A 7887-nucleotide genomic window follows, 5' to 3' on the forward strand; every position below is an offset into this window, starting at 1 on the left:
TTACTCTATCTTTTTTTAATACACATTTTTATATCTTAATTATTTCATAGAAAATTATTCAAGATGACTTCTTCTGTGACCTGAGTCATTGAGTTTTCCATTGAATTTTTCACTTAAAAATTCAGGTAATTGTATTTATTGAGCATCTATGATGTGCCAGAGACTTCTTAAGTACTTTACATGTATTACAACCTTTATTCTTCAAGACAGGAAATAAGATAGCAAGAATATTTCTCACATGTAATTGTCTCTTATACTTTATAAAGAACATCCATATTTTCCTTTTTTCTAATTTTCAAAAGCTTTGAATTTGGGATCAACTGTCAAACCTAAACTGAACTATAATGTCTCCATTTATATAGAGCCTTCCCATAAAATATATAATGAAATCTGAACTTCTTACAGTACCCTACAAGACAATATATGACCTTGCTCTTGTCTGTTTCTCTTATTTCATGTCTGATACCATTTATAGCCACACTGGCCTTCTTTTTTTTTTTTAATTTTTTTTAATGTTTATTTATTTTTGAGAGAGACAGAGACAGAATGTGAGTGGGTTAGGGGCAGAGAGAGAGGAAGACACAGAAGCAGAAGCAGGCTCCAGGCTCTGAGCTGTCAGCACAGAGCCCGACGTGGGGCTCGAACTCACGAGCTGTGAGATCATGACCTGAGCTGAAGTCAGTCACCCAACCAACTGAGCCACCCAGGCGCCCCCCACACTGGCCTTCTTTATGCTCCTTGAACAAGACAAATATACTTGTGCCTCAGGTCCTTCCCCTTCCTATTCCTTCTACCTGAAACACTCTTCTCCCTGCCTTCCACCTGGATTGCTTCTCTCTCATATTTCTGATCTCAACCCACCTCTCCAAAGTACTTCCTTCATCATGCAATTTAAAGTACCCTAGAGGCGCCTGTGTGGCTTAGTCAGTTAAGGGTCGGACTTCCACTCAGGTCAGGATCTCACAGTTTGTGAGTTCAAGCCCTGTGTTGGGCTCTGTACTGATAGCTCAGAGCCTGGAGCCTGCTTTGGATTCGGTATCTCCCTCTGTCTCTGCCCCTCTCCTCCTTGCAATCTGTCTGTCTGTCTCTCAAAAATAAATAAACATTTAAAAAAAATTTAAGTAGCCTCTAGGGGTGCCTGGGTGGCTCAATTGGTTAAGCGTCTGACTTCAGGCAGAGCTAAGATGGTGGAGAAGTAGGGGGACCCTACTTCCTCATCCCTCAAACACAGCTGTATTGAGGTCAGATCGCTTGGAACACCCAGAAAATCTATCTACAGAGCGGTAGAAGGATCTCTATAGTTGGAGGCAGACAGCTTGGCAGGATCGAGGTGCATGTATGTGAATTGGGGGAGATAAAATGGCATAGGTACAGAGGGGAGGGAAACCTTTCTGTGCAGAGACAAAAGGGAGAGAAAGAGAGAGGGCTTCTAAAAGTCGGTATCAAATTAGCACAAGAGGAAAACCTCTCCAGACCATGGACTGGGGAAGGAGAAATACAGAGTGCCAGTTTATAGTTTGCAAACAGTCGTAGGAGCTGAAATTCAGCGATTTCAAACGTGCATGACTTTCTCCAGAGCAAAGCTGGGAGCTGTGTGTGTGCTCCTGGGGAGGATGAGCTGGCCCCAGAGCACATATCATGGTGTAGCGATCTCAGGGGCGCAAGGGGAGAGAAAGATCCCTTCCCTCAAGTACTGTGGGAAGAGGGTTTATTGCCTCCCCAAGGACAAAAGACTCTGCAGGTGCCAGCCAAAAGTTCTTTTATCAGCAGGGCAGAGTGGCTCTACATCAGAACAGGGTCCGTGTGGTGCAGGGTCCTTTAAGACATCAGGGTTTGAATCCCAGCAGACACCTAGGCAGCTGGGGAGATTGGAGCAGGGCAAGCTGACTGCCCTTTCTATTCTGAGGGCTGCCTGAACAGCGTGGTTTGAGACACCCAGTTAGGGGAGAGACTGGGATGTGGCCATTTCTTCTCCCCTTCACCGACATGGTAGGACTTCAGGGAGCAGTGCAGTGGCCTCCAAGGGGAGATGACCCACTTACACAAAGCCTTGCCCCTTGGTGCCTGGTAACTGCTTACCTACTGGAGTAAAACTGACTGACCCAACGCAACCAGCCTCTCCTCCAGACCAACACAGCCACCCTCCCAGGGACCAACAGACCATTATTTTGGGTCCCCCCCCCTTTTACTTTTCTTTCTACCATCTTTTTTTTTTTTTTTTGGAATCAAGCTCATAGTTTCTGATTTTATTTTGGTCAATTCTTAGTGTGTGTGTGTGTGTGTGTGTGTGTGTGTGTGTGTTTCATCATACTTTAAAAAATTTTTTTAAACATTTATTTATTTTTGAGAGAAAGAGACAGAGCATGAGAGGGAGAGGGACAGAGAGAGAGGAAGACACAGAATCTGAACCAGGCTCTAGGCTCTGAGCTGTCAGCAGAGAGCCCAATGTGGGATTCAAACTCATGAGCAGTAAAATCATGACCTGAGCTGAAGTCAGACACTTAACCAACTGAGCCACGCAGGCACCCCTAATCAGGTATTTTTATTCTACTCTTTTAACACCTTTTCTATTTCTTCTTCCTCTTTATTTTCCTTTGTCTTTTTTGGATTTAGCCTTATAGTTTTTTGATTCTCTGTTTGGTCTTCTTTTCTCCCCTTTCATTTTTCTCTTTTTATGGGATCAGCCTTCCCCCCACTTTTCCCTTTATTTCCTGGGCTACTTCAACAAACAAATCAAAGCACACCTGGTTGAAGGTCCAAACTCTCCACCACTAGAATCAAGGAGGAACTTTGCAGAGGACCAACCAGTGGGATAGAGGAGCCAAAATGCAACAACACAGTGCATGCAACACACACCAACAACACTTCCTGAAGTGCCAGGCCCTGGATAGTGTATGGCCCTTTTTTAATATAATAGTACTCGCAGGTGCAGGACACATAACAAGCTTTTAAAACATGCCAGAGACAGAAACAGCCAAAATGACAAAATGGAGGAATTCTCCCCAAAAGAAAATTCAGGAAGAAATCACAGCCAGAGAATTGTGTGTAACGATATAAGCAATATATCTGGACAAGAATTTAAAATAACAGTCATAAGACTAATAACTGGGCTTGAAAAAAAAAGCATAGAAAACACCAGAGAATCTCTTGCTGCAGAGATCAAAGACTTGAGAACTAGTCACAATGAGTTTTTAAAATGCTATAACTGAAATGCAAAATAGATACAGTGACAGCAAGGATTGAAAAAGCAGAGGGGAGAATAGGTGAAATAGAAGATAAAATTATGGAAAATAATGAAGCTGCAAAATAAGAGGGAAAGAAAATTACTAGATTATGAGGGAGAATTGGAGAACTGAGTAATTCCATGAAATGAAACAATATCCATGTCATAGGAGGTCCAAAAGAAGAAAAATGAAAGAAAGGGGCAGAAGGCTTATTGGAACAAATTATAGCTGAGAACTTCCTAATCTGGGGAAGGAAACAGGCATCCAAGTCCAAGAGGCACAAATAACTCCCTTTAAAATCAATAAAAACCAGTCAACACCACAACATATCATGGTGAAACTGACAAAATACGAAGATAAAGAGAGAATTCTGAAAGCAGCCAAGGACAAAAGGGTAGACACATAAGGTTAGTAACAGACCTGTCCACTGAAACTTGGCAGGCCAGAAGGGAGTAGCAGGAAATATTCTGTGTGCTAATAGGAAAAATATGCAGCCAAAAATCCTTTATTCAACAAGGGTGTCTTAAGAATAGAAGGAGAGAGAAAGATTTTCCCAGACAAACAAAAAGTAAAGAAGTTCATGACCACTAAACTAGCCCTGCAAGAGATCCTAAGGGGAGCTCCATGAGTGGAAAGCAGCAAAGACTACAAAGGACGATTGACATCACAAAAGTGAAATCTACAGATAACACAATGGCATCAAATTCACATCTTTCAATAATCACTCTGAATGTAAATGGACTAAATGCCCCAATCAAAAGACACAGAGTATCAGAATGGATAAAGAAACAAGATTCATCTATATACTGCCTACAAGCTACTCATTTTAGATCTGAGGACACCTGCAGATTGAAAGTGAGGGGATGGAGAACTATCTATCATGCTAATGGACATCAAAAAAAAAAAAAGCCAGAGTAGCCATACTTATATCAGACAAACTAGATTTTAAAACAAACACTGTAACAAGAGATGAAGAAGGGCATTATATCATAATTAAGGGGTCTATCCATTAAGAAGAGCTAACAATTGTAAATATTTATGCCCCCAACACACCCAAATATATAAATCTATTAATCACAAACATAAGCAAACTTTTGGATAATAATATCGTAATTGTAGGAGACTTTAATACTCCACTTACAACAATGGACAAATCATCTAGGCAGGAAATCAGTAAGGAAACAATGGCTCTGAATGACACATTGGGCCAGAAGGACTTAACAGATATATTCAGAACATTTCATCCTAATGCAGCAGAATACACATTCTTCTAGAGTGCACATAGAATGTTCTCCAAGATAGATCACATTTTGGGTCACAAGACAGCCCTCAACAGGTATAAAAAGATTGAGAGCATACCATGTATATTTTCAGAGAACAACACTGTGAAGCTTGAAATCAACCACAAGAAAAAATTTAGAAAGCCCCCAAATATATGGAAGTTCAAGAACATCCTATGAAAGAATGAATGGGTTAGCCAGGAAATTAAAGAAGAAATTTAAAAATACATGGAAGCAAATGAAAATGAAAACATGACAGCCCAAACCCTTTGGGAGGCAGTCATAAGAGGAAAATACATTGCAATTTAGGCCTATCTCAAAAGCAACAAAAGTCCTAAATACACCACCTAACCTTACACCTAAAGGAGCTAGAAAAGGCACAGCAAATAAAGCCCAAAGCCAGAAGAAGAAGAAAAATAAAAAAGATTAGAGCAGAAATAAACAATATAGAATCAAAAACAAAAAACAGTAGAACAGATCAATGAAACTAAGAGCTGGTTTTTTGAAAGAATAAACAAAATTGATAAATCCCTAGCCAGACTTCTCAAAAAGAAAAGAGGACCCATACAGATAAAACCATGAATGAAAGAGGAGAGATCATAACCAACACCACAGACATACAAACAATTATAAGAGAATACTATGAAAAATTATATGCCAACAAACTGGACAATCTGGAAGAAATGAAAAAATTCCTAGACACTCATATCCTAGCAAAACTCAAACAGGAAGAAATAGAAAATTTGAACAGACCCATAACCAGCAAAGCAATTGAATCAGTTACTGAAAATCTCCCAACAAATAAGAGTCCTAGGCCAGATGGCTTCCCAGGGGAAATCTACCAGACATTTAAAGTAAAGTTAATACCTATTCTTCTCGAACTATTCCAAAAAATAGAAATGGAAGGAAAGCCTGCAAACTCATTCTGTGAGGCCAGCATTACCTTGATTCCAAATCCAGACAAAGACCCCACTAAAAAGGAGAATTGCAAGCCAATATCTCTGATGAACTCAGATGCAAAAATTCTCAATAAGATGCTAGCAAATTGAATTCAACAGTACATTAAAAGAATTATTCACTATGATCAAGTGGCATTCACTCCTGGGCTGCAGGGCTGGTTTAGTACTTGCAAATCAATCAACATGGTACACCACATTAATAGAAGAAAGGATAAGAACCATATGATTCTTAGATGCAGAAAATGCATTTGACAAAAATGGCATCCTTTCTTGATAAAAACCCTCAAGAAAGCTGAGATAGTAGGAACATACCTTAACATCATAAAAGCCACACAACATGAAAGGCCCACAGCTAATATCATCGTTAGTGGGGGAAAACTGAGAGCTTCCCACATAAGATCAGGAATGAGACAGGGGTGTCCATTCTCAGCACCGTTGTTCAACATAGTATTGGAAGTCCTAGCTTCAGCAATCAGACAACAAAATGAAATAAAAGGCCTCCAAATTGGCAAAGAAGTCAAACTTTCACTCTTTGCAGATGACATGATACTCTGCATGGAAAACCCGAAAGACACCACCAAAAAACTGCGAGAACTGATACATGAATTCAGCCGAGTCGCAAGATATAAAATCAACATATAGAAAGTGGCTGCATTTGTATACACCAATTATGAAGCAACAGAAAGAAATATCAAGGAATCGATACCATTTACAATTGCACCAAGAACCATAAAATACCTAGGAATAAACCTAACCAAAGAGGTAAAAGATCTGTACGCTGAAAAGTATAGAAAGCTTATGAAAGAAATTGAAGACACAAAGAAATGGAAAAACATTCCATGCTCATGGATTGGAAGAACAAATTATCATTAAAATGTTGATACTACCCAAAGTCATCTACACATTCAATGCCATCCCTATCAAAATACCACCAGCATTCTTCACAGAGCTATAATAAACAATCCTGAAATTTGTATGGAACCATAAAAGACCCTGAATAGCCAAAGCAATCCTAGGAAAGAACACCCAAGCTGGAAGCATCACAATTCTGGACTTTAAGCTGTATTACAAAGCTGTAATCATCAAAACAATATGGTATTGGCACAAAAACAGACACACAGATCAATGGAACAGAATAGAGAACCCAGAAATGAACCCACAAATATATGGCTAACTAATCTTTGACAAAGCAGGAAAGAATATCCAGTGGGAAAAAGACAGTCTCTTTAGCAAATGGTGCTGGGAGAACAGGACAGCGACATGCAGAAGAATGAACCTGGAACCACTTTCTTACATCATACACAAAAATAAAATCAAAATGAATAAAAGACCTAAATTTGAGACAGGAAACCATCAAAATCCTACAGAAGAAAACAGGCAACAACCTCTTTTACCTCGGCCACAGCAACTTCATACTTTACATGTCTCCAAAGGCAAAAGAAATAAAAGCAAAAATGAACTGTTGGAACTTCATCAAGATAAAAAACTTCTGTACAGCAAAGGAAACAATCAACAAAACTAAAAGGGAACCAACAGAATGGGAGAAGATATATCAGACATATTGGATAAAGGATTAGTATCCAAAATCTATAAAGAACTTACCAAACTCAACACACAAAAACCAAATAGTCCAGTAAAGAAATGGGCAGAAGACATGAATAGACACTTCTCCAAAGAAGACATCCAAATGGCAAGCATACATGAAAAGATGCTCCACATCATTCATCATCAGGGAAATACAAATCAAAACCACAATGAGATACCATCTCACACCTGTCAGAATGGCTGAAATTAACAACTCAGGAAACAGATGTTGGTGAGGATGTGGAGAAAGAAGAACCCTTTTGCACTGTTGGTGGGAATGCAAACTGGTGCAGCTGCTCTGGAAAACAATTTGGAGGTTCCTCAAAAAATTAAAAATAGAACTACCCTATGACCCAGCAATTGCACTACTAGGAATTTATCTAGAGGATAAAAACTGCTGATTCAAAGGGGCACATGCACCCCAATGCTTATAGCAGTGCTATTGACAATAGCCAAATTATGGAAAGAGCCCAAAGGTCCATCAATGAATGGATAAGGAAGATGTGAATGGATAAAGAAGATACACACACACACACACACACACACACACACACACACACACAATGGAATACCACTTGCATATGTATATATATACATATACATACAATGGAATACCACTCGGCAATGAAAAAGAATGAAATCTTGCCATTTGCAACAATGTGGGTGGAACTGGAGGGTATTACGCTAACTGAAATAAGTCAGAAATATACGATTTCGGGGCGCCTGGGTGGCGCAGTCGGTTAAGTGTCCGACTTCAGCCAGGTCACGATCTCGTGGTCCGGGAGTTCGAGCCCCGCGTCAGGCTCTGGGCTGATGGCTCAGAGCCTGGAGCCTGTTTCA

This window comes from Prionailurus bengalensis, chromosome E4 (assembly GCF_016509475.1).
Source record: "Prionailurus bengalensis isolate Pbe53 chromosome E4, Fcat_Pben_1.1_paternal_pri, whole genome shotgun sequence".
In the NCBI taxonomy this organism is placed as follows: Eukaryota; Metazoa; Chordata; class Mammalia; order Carnivora; family Felidae; genus Prionailurus; species Prionailurus bengalensis.